Source organism: Brachyhypopomus gauderio, unplaced genomic scaffold, assembly GCF_052324685.1.
Source record: "Brachyhypopomus gauderio isolate BG-103 unplaced genomic scaffold, BGAUD_0.2 sc435, whole genome shotgun sequence".
Taxonomy (NCBI): Eukaryota; Metazoa; Chordata; class Actinopteri; order Gymnotiformes; family Hypopomidae; genus Brachyhypopomus; species Brachyhypopomus gauderio.
Window position 1 is genome coordinate 25,001 of NW_027507256.1, and position 17,492 is coordinate 42,492.

At 51.0% G+C, this 17,492-nt stretch overlaps 1 pseudogene across 1 annotated transcript in view; it reads left to right on the top strand.

The window, feature by feature from the left end:
- Positions 1–17,492, top strand: part of LOC143506192 (putative JmjC domain-containing histone demethylation protein 2C) — a 48,976-nt pseudogene that overhangs the window by 10,940 nt on the left and 20,544 nt on the right. Inside the window, exon 3 of the transcript XR_013128165.1 lies at positions 17,301–17,414. The product of XR_013128165.1 is annotated as a putative JmjC domain-containing histone demethylation protein 2C (transcript). The remainder of the gene's footprint in view (positions 1–17,300; positions 17,415–17,492) is intronic.

The window sequence follows — 17,492 nt, forward strand, 5'->3', positions numbered from 1 at the left end:
TGTCATGCATTACTAATCCTAAAGTCACATTATATAGCACTGTGGATTTACTTACACACACAGTGACTAGTGACATCAACCCCCGCCCCCAGTAAAAATCACCATTACACATGCAAAAAAAAAAGTCATAAATTCATAAAAAGATGTGAGCAGAAGGAAGTTGAACGAGCTGTACTCTCTGACAGATGGCATTTCATTCCAAAATGCTGCGACGAATGCTTCACCAATATTAGTCAAAATTTGGAGGTAGGATGGCACCTTCCCCGCCAATGAGACTCTCTCCACCAGCCACGAGGGAGAAAGTGTTTACAACAAAGACAGGATGTGGCTCTTGGATACTACTGGTAAGGGCCGATGAGTGAGCCTTGAGTCACACACACACGCTGACCTCAAGTCCGTTTAGATTTGACATTTCCCAAGGTCTTTCTGCAGTGTGCTGTAATATTGTGGCAGGTGTGTAAATATGCACTTTAGCGTTGCGAACGTTTGTCAGGCGGATAACGCAGCTCGCGCTACGGACAGCGAGCACGGTGCCGAGCTTGCGTTAAACCTAATGGACGCTTGGCCTTCCTCTGGCTTCGCACATTTCTTTCTGGCTGCTTGCCTAGAGCTCCAGAAAAGGCATTATTTGGCAGTCGGCACTGTCCTAATTTTAAAGCTTTCATGTTTTAGAGAGGGAGAGACGGAGAGGGGAGCTTATATCATTTAAAATTTTTAGAAAATGCTGCTGTGAACTAGTTGCATTGCAGCATAAAATCCACATTCATCCCTCTCTGTGATGGCATCGCCCTGGTACTGAATTAGCTGTGTTTGTTCAGTGGTCGTATCTGTCTAAGCTTGTGCAGCAGAGACGGTGAGGTGTGTTGTCGAGCCAGCCTTTCCCACGTTGGCCGTACCACGCTGCAGAGGGGCGGCATTAGTCAGGGTGGGCGCGGTGGGCCACGTCCTCAGATGGTACAAACGCCCGAGTGCGAGCCAAAGGAACAGCCATGTGACCACGTGACCTTCCCACCCCGGCAAGGTGACGCGCAAGCAAGCTGCTTCCGTATGACCTCACGTCTCCACGCAGCCTTAGGAACAAATCCTGTTCCATTTCCTTTTGTGGGAGGGTTTCTTTCTTTCTTTTTCTTCTGGGTGATTGCAAAGGCAGGAATCTGGAATCGGTTGGCTGGTGATAAAGGTATATTTAAGGAAACTCTAAAATGTCCTCGTGCTGTAGATGCTGCTTCGCCCAGCCTAACGTTTATTTTCAGTTTTTTGAGCGAAGGCGACAGGCCGGAAATATTGTTGTCCTCAGAATCCGCTCGCTACCGTACCTTTACATTATTTATAGCTTCGCGTTTCATTTTTTCCGAGTGACCTCATTTTTGGTCGGCCGTGTCAAGGATGATGAGTTCGACAGGGACCGCAGCGTGGGGCCTCCACCTGGCCCTCTCCTCAGCAGCAGGGTGTAGTGTGGGTGTGTGTGTGTGTGTGTGTGTGTGTTTGGGGGGGTAATCTGGACAGAACCAAGCATACACCCTTGCCCTTGCAACACTGCAGCCACTGCCTGTTCCACGCTAGGCGTAGGCTCTGCGTTCCTGGACTCCAGCTCGAGCTCTGCCATGCACGACCTTTCCTCGGGATGAGCTCTTGGCACAGACATGGCCACGTCTGGCAAACCTTCACCTTTCCCAGTGGCTTCTCTTCTCAGCGAGGTGCCGGAGAAATCCGCCTCAGTTATTTGAAACCTCACAAGTGCAGAGGGAAGTGCAGGGAAGTCTGACACCGCCAGAATTGCTGTTTGCTTGTCACAGCACGCTTAGAGTCTCGTCCGGCCGCCCCTGGTGCACACCTGTATCCCCTAGCTCCCCTTGTCTAATATCATTACTGCAGTTTTCATTAATCCTCTCTGGAATGATTCTGGCTTAATTGCTTGAGGAATCCGGCTATTGATGAAATGAGGCTGTAATTGTTTGAATATTTAGGCTGGCCTCCCTGGGTTTCCCTGACAATAGCTGATGATGGGCTTATCTATCATGCTTCGTGGAGAGAGATCGTGCGTAGCTGGAGGGCCTCCGGAGGCGGAGCTCCATTCAGATGTCTCCACCCACACTCCACCCACACCTTTCATACATGCTGAGCTGTGGTGGAGGGGTGGGGCTCCTGTTCAGCACGGCTAGGCTCCCCAGCGCCTCACCGACGCGCTGCTAGCGTAGACGCAGATTGCAAACCACACCATTTCCAGGAGGTAGCGTGCGTGACCCCACCCACCCCCCGCAAGGCTCCTCGTTGTCTCCTAGACACTCCTCTGTTTATCCGTCTGACTCTTCAAGAGCGCGCACACAAACCGATATCATGAGGCAAGGCCGACCACAATCTGCCTTTTATCTGGGCTCGCGCTGAGAGCAGCAAGCACACCCGTCAACGCGGAAACAAAGGAGCGGGTGTGTGAACTGAAGTGGTTTCCTCCGTGCTCTGAACGGGTCCAGCTGATAGGTTTGCAGACAGTCAGGCTTCGTTAGTTATGCTTCAGGGCCTTTTTAATCATGTCTGTAGCATGCATACCTATTTTCTATGATTATAGTTTCCAGCACACTTCAAATGTAAGTGACGCTTTGCAGCCGTAACTTATCAGCCATAAATCTCTTAAAACCATAAACTGAACAGGGCCCACATGCATTACATAATGGCTCTCCTGATGTTGCAGCTGGAGAATATGAGGGGTGTGTGTGTGTGTGTGTGTGTGTGTGTGTGTGTGTGTGTGGCTTATTTTAAAAACTGTACATAGTGATGGACAGATCTGTCAGTGAGCTGACTATTGGCTGTTGTGTGCCCATGTCCTCTGTGTGTGTGTGTGTGTGTGTGTGTGTGTGTGTGTGTGTGTGTGTGTGTGTGAGAGATGCAGAGACGGACTGTTGAGAGACTGTTATTCTCTCCTTACTCATGTGCAGTGACTTCAATTACTCCTGCCCCCCTCACACCTGCCTGTCTTAGAATATCAGCCTAGCCACCAGACACTAATAGAGCCACCTTCTGCTGGAATCAGACCTATTTTTACCCCTACCAGCATACATATATATATATATATATATATATATATATATATATATATATATATATATGTGTGTGTGTACAGCACTGGGTTGGTATGCTTTCAGAATGAAAATGCTTTTCAGTCATTTCGGCCTCCTGCCCTCATGCGTTGGTGTGATTGTCTGATGTTGTTGTTTAACATTTAAGTTGTTTTTGCTGTTAGTCGGTGCTGGAGCCTCAAGTGTGGGCCTCCCCCTCCCTGTGATTCTCTGAGCATGTCACCGTCAAAGGCTTTAACAGCGCCAGTCTTCCTAAGCATATAAATCCCAACAAAAACTGAACCTTAGTTCCAGCTATATTTTAGTATATTAAATGATCATGTTTATGAGGGGATGATTCTCGTCTTGATCAGTTTTATTTCAGGGTCATAAAAGAAACCAAACGCAGATGAAAGGATGTACGGTGAACAGCTCACTGAGCTCCAGATTCCTGCCGTCTGGACATCGGAATCTTCTGCTCATGTTTTTCCCATCTACGCCTTTGACTGGCAAGACTACAAAAGAACTATATGAAAAAACACAGTGACTTATGGCTGCATGACGCTGATAAAATGCTCTCATTGCAATTACGTTGGTTTAAACTGTGATTGTGTTATGCTTTGCAATATATTATCAACACGCTGGCGAGGCCTTTATGCGATGCGGTTAAAGAGTGGCCTGAGTTATTAGATGAATGGTGCGATTTGTCAGGACAGCCACGGAACACTCATCCTCACGCTGATTGGTCAGGATGCTTGCGGTGCACTGTGTTGTGATTGGCTGGGTAGCATTCTGTTATTTCAGCATTGCAAAGCGCCATATTGGGATGAACAAAGGATCAAGGAGTGGGAGGTTTGGTACAACAGATTTGCATATGCAAACTGGACATTATAACTTAAAAACCAACGAGTCACTGCAGGCAAAATATCCCACACAATTTGTCACCATATATCAAACAATATAAATGAAATGCAGTTTGGTCCTGGGTAGCATCGGGTTTCCATGGTGATAGAGGGAGGAATGTGTGTCAGACTGGCTACACATGTCTGTGCTCTTGAACTAATTTCATGTGGTCTTGTGATGCTATTGAAGCAATTGATTAATATAAATCTCCTTTAGACGTAATGTCCTGATGTCTTTGTGTGCTGTATTCATTTCTAATGTTAGGTCCAGTGTCCTTGGTGGGATGTAGTGCGTTTAAGGTTTACTGTCTTTTTCTTTTTTCTCTTCAAAACTGCTTCTAATACCGTTGATGCTGTCATTTGCCTGTGTGTGTGTGTGTGTGTTGGAGCTGAAGGTCATGATGACTAGTATGAAGAGCTGCAGTGCTGCATGGAGCTGCCTGGCTTAAAGAGAGGGAGAGAGAGAGGGAGGGAGAGAGAGAGAGAGAGGGAGGGAGAGAGAGAGAGAGAGGGAGAGAGAGAGGGAGGGAGAGAGAGAGAACAAAGGCGTTCCAGTCTGCCCCTCTCTGCCTAATGGCTCAGATTGGCTGACACAATCATACGAACGTCAGCATGTTCCCGTCTCTGACAAACAAAATGAACGATCCGCCGAACACACTCCAGCTCCCCTCTCACTGTCACCACGTCTCCTGCTCTTCCACAGCAGAAAATGGAGAACAAAGACCACAGTGGAGGAGACATTTTGTACTGTTTCCCCTCCTCTCTCTCTCTCTCTCTCTCTCTTTCTTTTCTCTCTCTCCCTCCCTCTCCCCCTCTGTGTGAAATGGTGTGACATGGAATTGTGGGCTCATAGAAATGAGTGCAGAAGTGAGTGAGGGAAAACAGGAGTGTGGCAAGACTGAGAGACTCGCCCTCTGAGGCAGATGGAGATGAGTAAGGCTTATTTCTGCTCTCCCGTGGCCCGTGCGCGTGCTTGCGTGCGCGTGCTTGTGTGCGTGTGCGTGTCAGCATGTGTGTGGTTTGCTGCCTGCTGGTATGGTAGTATAGCTACGCAGGGATTTGTTTTACATGTGTATTGTGTGTATTGTGCACTGACTTGACTGTAAAAGTGATTCTTGTGTGTGTACTTTGATGTGTACATGTGTACCTGCCACTTTATGTACATGTTGTGTTGGGTTTTGTTTTTTTCTCCTGACCTAAACCCCTGAAACTGTGATTATCAGCAGCCATTGGCAGTAGTGCACGTCCACACCTGGGGTGTCTGCCAGGAACAGGAGCCAAACGGTCACCTCCCGCGTCCCCTGTCCTCACCTCCCGCGTCCCCTGTCCTCACCTCCCGCGTCCCCTGTCCTCACTTCCCTCGACGTCCCCTTCACCTCTCGCGTCTTCTCCTTTTCACCTCCCTTGTGGTCAGTACATTACACAATACACGTCGTCCTCATCCAGGTCCTAGGTGGAGTCTCATATTAGAATCGGCGCGGGCTGTTTGATGCATTAGCCTCATTAGCCCCCGAGGGCACCGCGCGTTCTGAACGGAGACGTGACAATGGGACGTGAGGGAGGGAGAACAGGTGTGATGTGGATCTGGGCGAGGAAGGCAGCTCAGGCTCCTGTGGGTTCTGGCCGTCACAGCACTGCTGGGTGACATCTCACAACAGGTTGGCCGTGTCATCCCACAGGCAGCTGGCAGGCACATTCACAGACTCCGCCTCCCCCGCAGTCGAAGGGAGTTATTGGACCATCCCTCCCTGTCAGTCACCCTGCCTTAGTCCACCCCACACCCGCCTGCCAGTTATTGATCAGGGAAGAATAATGTCCAGCAGCCAAAAAGCTCCACGACACACTCGAGCTGCGACGTTCCTTCCACCTCCGTGGCACGTTTTTTAATCCTTGTGCGAGTGTATCCAGGCTTGACCTGGCAACCCTCCCCTCCCTTAATTCTGGAGACGAGCAGTGTTGCGGTTGGCCGGGTAGGAGCACCACCGCCGCTCGCTAATTAGGCAAACCAGGCTGCCTGCACGCTGCCCTATCAGAGCGCAGCGGGCACTTCAAATTCTTATGCAAATGAATCTGGCCAAAGGGGTGGAGCTCTTCTATGTCCCGTAAGCTCAGGAAAGGAAGAGCTGTCCGTATTCTGAAGGAGCAGAAGAAGCCACAGACGTGTTAGATCTTATCTCTTGGCTGGAGTTGAGGGTTTAGACCATTGGTGCCTTATCATTTGCTGACTATAATCTCAGCACCTTGCCAGTAGGGATGCACCAGTATTGAATTTCTGGGTCAATAATGATAACTGCTCATTTTACTTTGTTACAATCCATCTCTGAAGTGCAAAGATCGTAAGACAAATGTAAAGCCAATGGGGTCTGCTCAAAAAAATGAGATTTGAAATTGATCTCATGTTGGGGTTCCCTTAAAGGGCTAATTTGTGGGCGAGTATAATCAGAGAGGGGAGCGTTCACTCTGTGTCCAGAATGCAAGGGCAATGGAGTTTCATTCTTCAGATTGGTGTAGCAGCACAGAACAAGTGTGTGGGTGTATGCACATGGCTGTAAGATTAACAGAGCATTAATGATGCTTCCTAATGTGTGTATGTGATATCAGATACGTTACACCAGGACATTGCTCATTCAGTGCTTTCTACTATGAGCTTTCTGAAACCTAGCAGGAGCCTGTCATAGTCATGGAACCCTACAAATGACTGGTTTCAGTATTACGGAGATATAAATCTCACCCATCTAGTATGTTCTCTGTTTATTTCATTACATGTCTGCAGCTGGGCAACTCGGCGTTTAAAAGGCTGGAGTGTATCCTCTCCTGACAGACACAGATCGCGCCTGCCATAATTTAATCGTGCTATTTTTAAACTTCTTTTTGTGTTGAGTTTTGAAATAGACGTGTCTTCAAGGCAGGATATATGTCAGGGTCCGGTTCAGAAGAACTCCTGACCTTTTAGTTAGGCAACCCTTCCATGATCAAAGAGCATTATCTTTCATGTTGTTGCCCAACCAGCAGTGAAAAGGATTTTTCACTGAATGACTGAGCTCTGTTAATGCGCTACTACGTGAGGTGTAGGTATATTTCAGTTTAGTTGGCATTAGGAAGCAAGGAGTGCCACCAGAAGCATTTGGTAAGATGTATGCACCTGCTGTGTTTGTTCGCAAACTAGCCCATTTTTATGATGGTTGAAGAAACAAGCGTTTAGATGAATGTGTGCCATTTTTTGTGGCTGTGTGTTCCTGCTTGATATATTTAAGTTAAGTGAAGGAGAGTTAAAATATCCTGAGGCACGAGTGCTTTTGTGGGTTACAGAAAACTACTGGCTGTATTTGTTAACCATCCTTACATATGGTTACTTACATATTCTGGGCTTAGCCAGATGGCTAGCTAGCTAACCTTAGTCATGTTTCAGAGTAGCTGACATTAGAGAGCGAGCAGTGAATGACGTGTGTGTGTGTGTGCGTGTGCGTGTGCGCTGCATTTATTCTCAAGGAGCCATCTGCGTCATTTCGTTAAGCCTGCAGAGAGGGGTGTAGGTTTGCTGAAATAGTCTCCTTTTGTGTGGGTGTGCGACTTTGCTCGAGGTGTAAAAGTTAGATTATATGCCGAGTGGATGTGTTTGTTGTTAGTGGTCCGGGTCTGTATGAACAGTTCTGCAGTTTACTTGGCAGTATTAGTAAGTGCATGTTCAGCGCTTAGTTTGCTAAGTGGCTATCTAGCCACATTTCCCACTAGCGTTCTTTAGCCAGCAGGTAGTGAGGGATGGAGGGGACGTCCCTCACCTTTTGGTAAAAGAAATGGAAGCTCTCCTGTGCGTTATGTTGCTAACACTGCCACAGCAGTGAGCCCCAACATCCGCGATAAACATGGAGCCTGTGTGGAGTGATTTCTGTTCTTTCACCAACCGCATAGGTTGGTAGTTATGTGGGTGGATTACATCCGAGAATTATTATTTGTATTAATGTAACTAGTGGCTTTGTAGGACATATTTCAGGTTCTCATTCGGGCTTCTAATGTGAGATGTTGATTAGATCAGAAATGATGAGAATGACTACATTATTAGTAATCTAGCATGTCCTACTGGGACTGGGTATGGGTGGAGGGTTTCTGCTCAAGACAAACCGCTCTTAACAAGCCAACGGGTGTTATTGTGTAGCTCCGCAAGATGAATGATCAGTCACATTTTAACATATTGGTGATTTCTTGGACACTATTCAAGCACTGGGGGGGAACCCTAGAGTATAATTATTTACTTTAATCTTTGTTTCTCTGGGTTAGGGTCTTTTTATATGAGTGATTAATTCTCCATTGCCAAAAAGCTGATAAAGAGCAGATCATGTTTACCACTTTATTGTTAGCCGTGGCTTTAACATAGTAGACAATTTTTTTTGGAGAATACAGCAGATCAGATTCTCATCGGCAGACCTGAAACCTCTTTCTAAACAGTAAGACACAGAGTACCATTCAAATGCTGTTTACTGCTGATATGAAAGGCTTGAAAATATGTCCTACCGACACCTGTGTGAAAGATTCAGTATAGTCAACGGCAGTCTGGTTGTCCTGTTTTATGAAACACGACATTTATTTTCGACTTCATTTTTATGGAGGTGCTACTTTTCCTGAGACACTTTGGTCCTTTCCCTCCTCATAACCCAGGGACACCACTGAGAACTGATAATGGTTGAAGTGCCATAATACTGAAACGTTTCCCACACCAATATGACCTCTCGAGGTGGAGCTAGCGGCCTGCCGTGAAGCTGTTTGCTAATCTTGTCCTGTGGGACGCGCTGCTGGTTGGTGCGGCGGTAAACGGAGAGGGGTGTTGAGGTCATGTTTACTGTAATTTAGAGTTGATGTTACAGCTTGAAACCAGTGTCCAAGAAAAGCCCTTTGAAATGGTGCAGAGTCAAGAGGCGCATGCTGAATTCGTCTCTGCTGTTTGCGGCGTGAAAACGTAGATTAGTTCCTGTTCTGTTGGCGTGACCAGACCAGCCAGGGAACCGGACGTGCGAGCAAAACAGGGAAATGCTTCATATTGTCCCTTTTAAATATTTCAGCGTCTCTTGCAGGGTTTATTTTCCCCTCCAGGTCTTGTTAGGGTTAGGCGTTCTGGCAAGGAGTGTTGTGTGTTACTGCTTTTCTTTCCTGTTCTTTTGACCACTGTACTGGTAGCCCAAACCAAAAGAATACATAAGTAGGGCAGTCATGGCCTGGTGGTTAGGGAACTGGTCTTGTGACCGGAGGGTCGTGGGTTCGATTCCCAGTCCTGAGGCCATGACTGAGGTGCCCCTGAGCAAGGCCCTAACCCTCAATTGCTCACTTGTATAAAAATAAGATAAAAATGTAAGTCGCTCTGGATAAGAGCGTCTGCCAAATGCCATAAATGTAAATGTAAATGTAAAGGTTCACATCATGGTTAGATTACATGGCTAAAAACAAAATGAAAGATATTTTTTCCCTGTAATGGCCAGTACGCACTGTGATGAGCAGGTTAGCGTGTGAAGCAGTCAGGTCCAGTCAGAACTTCACTCAGAAGCTTCTCTGGAGTCTTGCTCCTGCCGTGGAGGCCGGCGGCTGCCGCCACGCCTCTGATGGTGACGTGGGCGGAGCTCCACACTGCAGTCTGCTGCGCTCGGGGCCTCGGGTTTCAGCCCTCGCCGTGTGAGTCTGCTCCTCACAGGTGACCTTGCCAGAGGACAGTCTCAATGTGCAGGAGGCACAGCCTCTCTGAACTTTTTACACACACACGCGCACACACACACACCCACACACAGACGTGACAACCCTTTCTGCAGCCCTCTTGTGTGGGAAAGTGGCTTCTAGAGGCATGTCTGTGTCTCGGGGTCACCATGGCCGCTCTGAATTTGAAAGCAGAGCGCTGGGCTTCAGAGGCGCTTTAACGAGGGTGCCGGCGGGGCGAAGCATTCCGGCCGGGGGTGTGATTCTGGGGCTCCTCCAGGGACGCTGCTCCTCGCTGCTGCTGGAGCAAACGGGCTTTGATCATGGCAGAGTGCTCGAAGCTTTTTGAGCATGACAGCCCGAGTGCCAAGAGCCTAGTGCCGCATAGGCTGTCTGGACTCCAGCAGGCTTCTGTTATACACACACACACACACACACACACACACACACAGCATTAATCCACTCTCATTTCCTGTCTCTACCTGTTTTTCTGTGGAGGAGGCTCTGACTGGCGCGCTGTTATCTTCGCTAGTTCTGATTCGTAAGCCTGCAGGCCTGGCGTGAATTATCATTCAACCTGAGCTTCCTCTCTGATGTGCGCATCTCCTAGTACACCTCGCTGGGTCACCTGCTCCACCGCCAGCCTGTTCTCACACGGGTCCTCTCCCAGAACGCCACCCGTGCCTGGGTCCAGGCTGCCTCGGTCCTCTTACACACACACACACACACACACACACACACACACACACACACACACACACACACACACACACACACACACACACACAGAGCCAGGGACAGGGAGAGAGATGGGGTGGAGTGATAGGAAGGGGGTTGGTGTTCCACAGGCTTGCTGCCAGTCAGAGAGAGCAGTCTGGGTTCAGACAAAGCCACCACCTGCTCTACGCTCTCGTACGTCAGCTAGCGTGTGTGTGTGTGTGTGTGTGTGTGTGTGTGTGTGTGTGTGTGTGTGTGTGTGCGCGCACATGCGTGTGTTTGCACGCTAAAGCTCTGCCGTTTTGTGAGCCATGCTGGAAGTAGCTGCCCAACCACCTGTGATGAGGGGAGATTAGTTACACTGAACACGGCACCGCCCTTTTCCTGGTACACACACACACACACACACACACACACACACACACACACACTCACTCTCTCTCTGTGTCTCGGCATTTCACAGCACTGTGCCAAGCCGCTCACTCCCTCTCCCTCCTGCGAGCGGCAGAAATGCTGCCCTGCGCCTCAAGTTCCAAGCGGACAAAAATGAGAGCCGAGGGAGAAGAAAAGGAGGTCCTGTGCTCTCGTTTTGTGGTTTTTTTCCTCTGTGGGTCTGAAGAGCTTCCTGTTAGCACGAGTGTGTGTGTGTGGGGAGAACAGGCGAGTAGTTGTGCAACTGGCCCCTGCAGGAAGCAGGAAGGCTGACCCAGTTCATGCCTGGTCCGGCCCGAGAGCTCCGGACCGAGTCCTGCTGTCTCCACACCCCTCACTTTCACTCCCGCCCCCCCAAACGACAGGCCGACTAATAATCTGGCTCTGCGCAGAAGCTGGGACATGCACAGAAAGGGCGGGTGTGTGTGTGTGTGTGTGTGAGAGAGAGAGAGAGAGAGAGAGCGAGGGAGAGAGAGATACGAGCAGGGGAGGGAGGGAGCGACTCAATTTGCCTCCTTCTAGTCGTCCTCCTTGCCCTGTTTCCGAGAGCTCTGCGGCAGTCGTCTCTCTTTCTCTCTCTTGCGCTCTCTCTCTCTTTTTCTCTCTCTCGCTCTCTCGTGCTGGCTCTTTCTTTCTCCCCTCTCCCTCTCCTCGGTCCACCACTTAAAATGTCTGCCGTGCGACCAGCGTAGGACTGAGTGCTTTCTCCCCTCGCCGCTCGCTGCTCCTTTTAACGAGCGCCACGAGCCTACCAGAGGAAACGTCTGTCTCCGCGTCGCCTCCGCCAGAGCCTGGACTCCACCAGAGCCTGGACTCCACCGTCGACCGAGACGCCTCCTCTCACGGCGGTTCCGCTTCACGTTCGGGGCTGACGCTTCAGAACTGAGGTAAAAAGAAAGGGGAGGCCCCCCCCCCCCCCCACCCCCCACCCTGACTTTTTCCCGGCGGTCGTGCTAGATGTTTCGCAGAGCCGTAGCTTTGCGCGGTTACCTCGGGCTCAGCTTTCTCCTCGATCACGCCCTTCCCTTCGCCTGCCCGAGGATTTGGCGGAGGGCTGCGTGTTTCGGGGGCGTGGGCGGGGGTGGGACACGTGTGCTCGGCTGGGTGCAGGATGTTTACCCGCCTGAGGCTCACGCGGACGGCTCCGTCACGCTGTTTTGTCTGCAGCTGGGCAACTCGGCAACTACACCCAGAGAGGTGGGGGGGGGGGGGGGGGCGTCCTTTTGACCGCCGGAGTTGTTTTAACCCTGAGCTTGCAGGCTGGCCTACCTGTTGTGTAATACAAAGCAGCGGGCAGAGGGCCATTGGTATTTATTTATATGTGTATATGTCCTGTGTAGGGGGGTGGGGGTCTGTTGTTACTGGGCACTTCCTGAATCACTGCAGAGGAGAGATCAACTGTGTGTGAGCGTGAGTGTGGCCAGCCAGAGCAGCTGTGTGGAAAGTCCCTGTAGAGGTTGATGGAGGATGTTGTGGAGGGCCTGAGGCTTGTCAGGCTACTCTGGAGGTTACAGGGTTGGGCCCGTCTGCTCTGTGTCGACGCAGACGTGGAGCACTGTGTACTGTGTCTGATCCACCTACCGTGTGTGTCTGTGTGTGTGAAGGAGGTGGAGCCGACCTGCACTCAAACCCATTTAGCACACAGCCCCTCTCTGTGTGTGTGTGTGTGTGTGTGTGTGTGTGTGTGTGTGTGTGTGTGTGCTGCTGTTTCTGCAGCAGAGAGAGTAACAGTGCTCTCTGGACTTTGACTGGCCTTGTTAAAGGGGCTGCTCCATTAATGCTTCTCTCCTGTTCACTCTGCTGCAGAGGTCATTAGAGTTCACACTGGTCAGGGAGATTAAAGTGTGTTTGTGCTGCTAGTGGGTGTGATGAAGTGCTCATTGTGTCTTTGTGTGGACTTTGTGTGTGTGTGTGTGTGTGTGTGTGTGTGTGTGTGTGTGTGTGTGCGCGCACTCTCAAGCTAATATTTACTATTTCCATGCACTGTCAGTTTCTCAGAAGAACAAAAGAGTGGAAAGAAAGAATGTAAGTGGTTCATTCTCTCACTTTTTCCCTTCTAAGCTACACGTGCACATGTACACACTGACGTGTTGAGTGCAAGTGATGTTCCTGGGACTCTCAGGCAGCCATGAGGAGTGTGAAGTTGTCGTAGACGGGCTCTGCTTGGATGTGCACATAAACACACAAACAAGCCCCAAGCTTACGGCTCCACCCAAGAGCCCGGGGGAAGTGTCCCCGTGGAGGAGCACTGAAGCCCCACGCCTCTGAGACAGTGGCAGCTCGGGGCTGGGGGCAGCTGCTTTGCTCGGCTTTCGTTGTGTCTGTCTCAGTCGGTCTGTCTCAGTCTCTCTTTGTTGTGTCTGTCTCCATGTTGTGTCTCTCACAATGAGTAGCATCTCCTGTTCAGTGTGTCCTCCCACTCTTATCTTCGTTTATTCTCTCTCTCTCTCTGTCTTTCCCTCTCTTCTCTTTCCCTCTCTCTCTCACACACACACACACACACACACACACACACACACACACACACACACACACACACACACACACACCAGCTTAAAGCTAACACGCTTAGCAAGCACGCATTGCTACAATATGCAGGGCAATGAAGTACTCGCCTGGGCGTTAACAGGCTTCTAGCACAGCTACAGCAGTCACAGGTCCGTGGGTGGGTGGAGCTAAGGATCAGGAGGCATGGCCACTGTTGGGAGGCGGGGCCTTGGATGGTCGGTGGCCGGCGGGAAACACTGCCCTCCACGTCCTGCGATTCGGCTACAACGGGGCGGTTGTTTTCTTGCTGCCCCTCATGAAGCGGCCCATTGTTGCCGTTTCACACAGTGAAAACCGTGTGTGTGTGTGTGTGTGTGTGTACGTTAGAGGAGAGAGTCGCAGAGTGAGATGAGACGGATGCTCACTGGGCGTGCCCGTTCATGACAACTACGCATCGGGACAGTCCTGGTTTGTGCTTACCTGCTCGCCCACACAGTGTGTGTGTGTGACTGAGGCTCATATTCCACCGTGACCTTCATCAGATAGCTTCCTCCCATTTGGTGGTGTGTAGATGATGCCGAGGGCCAAGGCTGCCCGGGCCTGTGCATCACTTCTCTATGCATGAGCTCTCCGTGTTCCAGCGCACTCAGCCTTATCAAATATTTACTGCCAAATGACAGGCCTCCTCGCTCCGCCCGCGCCGTATTTTTGGAGATGCTTTGTGTGCCTGAGCCTAGCCCCTCCCCCAGCCCTCTGTGCTATCGCTTTTTTGTCCTGAACTAGATAAATGAGAGAGGTGTTGGTGCGTGCGTGTGTGTCCTCCACGCTGTGTGCCTGGCAAGAGAGAGGTAGCTCCCTGATGACGAGCGGCAGATGTGACCTAAATCGTGACGCCACGAGGAAGTGTGTGTGGCGCGCGTGTGGGCGGGTGTGTGTACCATGTGTGTGTCAAGATGCAGTGGGTGGGCAGTTGTTGTTGTGTGTTGTGTTGGAGGATGGCTTTACTCCAGCCCAGTCTGATCATTAGACCAGTCATCGCTGACCGGCTGTAACGGTCACAGGCGGATACGATCAACACGGGCGCGCTGTACAGAGGGCAGGCGGATGTTGTGGAACTCGGGTAAACGCTAAACCACGACGCTACGAAACCACATCACAGCACAACACCTTCACCTGCACGGGTCTGCCAGAGCCCAGATCAGAGACAGAACCCCCCCAACACCGTGCTCCTCCCACAGCTGTGCCCAGCCTCAGCTTTCCGTGCAGATGCTTTCACCACGGTGAGGAAACGCCGCTCGCTCCTTTAAGATGCCTCGATGTGGCGTGTCGCTCCTATATTTATCCGTCCTAGAAGCAGGCGTCGTCAGCGGCTGGCCTTGTTTCGCCGCTGCGCCGTCTTCCGCCACGGCCCCTAGCTCCGCCCCCTGGCCCGCCCCCCGCTCGCTTGGCCGCCGCCCTCAAAAGTGCCGCATTCATTCCAGGCTGGAACCAAAGTGCGAGGCAAAGCTGCCGTTCACCTTTGTGACGTTACCAGATCCAGTGCCCTCCCCCGGGACTTTATTGAACTATCTAATGAATAGAGGCGCAGTGTAATTAAAACAGCAGCAACAATCGGGAGTTTTATTACAGCGTGTCAGGATGTCGAAGACGTGCCAAACGCAGAGCCACACACCCATCTCTCTCTCTCTGTCTCTCTCTCTCTCTCTCTGTCTCTCTGTCTGTCTGTCTCTCTCTCTCTCCCTCCCTCCCTCCCCCCCACCTCACTGCCTGTGCTATGGCGCTAGCTTATTTTAGCAGTGTTAACGCGCTGCCTGTCCTTCACGCCTGCATTCGTACAGATTGTGCAATCTCCTCCAACCCACCAAAGGTTCTGAATCTCGGACAGCAGAAGGGTTGTCAGCACGGTGTGTGTGTGTGTGTGTGTGTGTGTGTGTGTGTGTGTGTGTGTGTGTGTGTGTGTGTGTGTGTGTGTGTGTGTGTGTGTGTGTGTGTGTGTGTGTGTGTGTGTGTGTGTGTGTGTGTGTGTGTGTGTGTGTGTGTGTCGGGGGGGGGTTATGTGTATTTCTGAGCACGTTGACCTGCAGGGGAAATCGAATGGGCATCTGTGAATATTGTGGTGCTGGAGTGTAGCTCACATCTCTCCCGTCTCCTTGAAGCCCATCTAATGTTCCGTCTGTGTTTGAGCTGAATCACACGCCGTTTGCTCGCCAGAAGAGGTTCAGCATGTGTGTCGGTACAGCTCTCTGATTGGTCAGATTCAGCATGCCTGCGTATTAAAGCCCAGGGATTGGTCAGGCGGGTGGACACAGCTCGGCTGTAACGGATCCCGTGAAGGCGGATGGCTCGCAGCCACTCGTCTGTGTGTGTGTGTGTGTGTGTGTGTGTGTGTGCACTCTTGCACACCTTGAGGTTGCCCCTGGTTACTGCTGTGGTCAGCTGACGGTGCTGAACTCGCTCCCTGTAGATGACTGTACTCATCTGTCATCCTCAAGGTCCCATTACAGTTGTCCACACACAGTCGTTCCTAAGTCACTATGGCAACCAGCGTTTTTGGGGTTGAAATGGGATGATGATGACAGGCCTGAATCGTAGTTTTGATTTCAAGCTGAACCGTATATGAACCGTATTTTCATATAGAATCACCCCATTTTAAGGGACCGCAAGACATTTTATTAATTGACATAATCTTAAATATGATAGTTGTGGTTAGTCAGATGCAGATGGTTTACAGTGAACTGACTGAAGTGACCAGATGGATCTCTGAGTCTACTCTGACCTACTGCAGGGACCCAGAGATACTTGATGCTGGGGATATTCCCACTGGTTCCTGAACAGCTATTTATAGCATTGCTGCCTGTCCAGTTACCATAGACTGCACTGTAAGTAGATGACTGTGAGACCAAGAGAACAGCTGACCACACACACACACACACACACACACACACACACACACACACACACACACACACACACACACACACACACACACACAAGCATGCATGCACAGGTTCAAGGCCCAGTGTCTAATGTCAAGGCGAGATTAGGCATCCCGTCCTCTCCATTTATGCACACACAAGCATTATAATGTGCTCTGCACACTCGCCCCATTCTGTGTGAGCTGGGATGGACTGGGGGGGTAATACTGGGGGGTAATACTGAGGGGGGGGGGGGGGGGGGGGGGGGGTAATACTGGGGGGGTAATACTGGGGTCCTGAGGCCTGGAGTCCAGAGTACACAGCTTGCTACACTTCTCCTTCCCGCTCGGAGGGGCTCCTTGAGCGACTTCCCCAGCGGAGCTGTGATCCGTGTGGGAGAGGCCGGGGGACGTGGGCCTGCCAGCCGGAGTAAACACACACGATACACCCCGCCTTGTGTGTGTCTGGCTTAACTGTCATCTCTTTGCCTCTGCGTCCTGATGTCTCTGTACGGAGCCAAGAATGACAGGGTAGAGATGGAACATATCTCTCTCTCTCTCTCTCTCTCTCTCTCTCTCTCTCTCTCTCTCTCTCTCTCTGGCAGAGTAAATGGTCTTTACACTCCAGCCTGTTCCACGTCTTTTCCCCCCAAAGCAGCACAAAACCGTCTGTCTTGATAGTGTTGAAGATTTAAGAGGAAATCTTAAACAACACACACACACACACACACACACACACACACACACACACACACACACAAGCCCCGGCACAGTGAACGTGACAGAGTATTGGATGCCGGTGACATTCGACCCAGCAGCAGAACGGATCGATGGTGACATCATGGCGTGCTCCTCAGCAGCCCGGGGGGGAGGGGCGTGGAGTGGAGGGGCGTGGAGTGGAGGGGCGTGGAGGGGAGGGGCAAGAAGGGGAGGGGCGTGGAGGGGAGGGGCGTGGAGGGGAGGGGCAAGAACACCTCCTCTACACCGCCTGGCCCGTCCTCCTCTAGAGGTGGTAATGCTGCGTGTGGTAGTGCTGCGTGTGCCAACACCGCGTGTGCCGACGCTGTAGTTACTAAGGCTGCGTGTGCTGAAGCTGCGTGTGCTTGTGTTCCTCCGCAGACGTTCAGACCTCTGGTGGGGAAGAGCGTGCTGGGCTCCATCACCCCCGTGGAGTTCTTCTCCGACAGACAGCTGGACTTCGTGCCCGACGACGGAGCCTGCCAGGCCTATCAGGTGAGCCCTCGCTGCAGATCGTCCACACAGCCCCAGAATGCACTGCGGCCTCTACCCTGATGCACATGTAAACCCTAC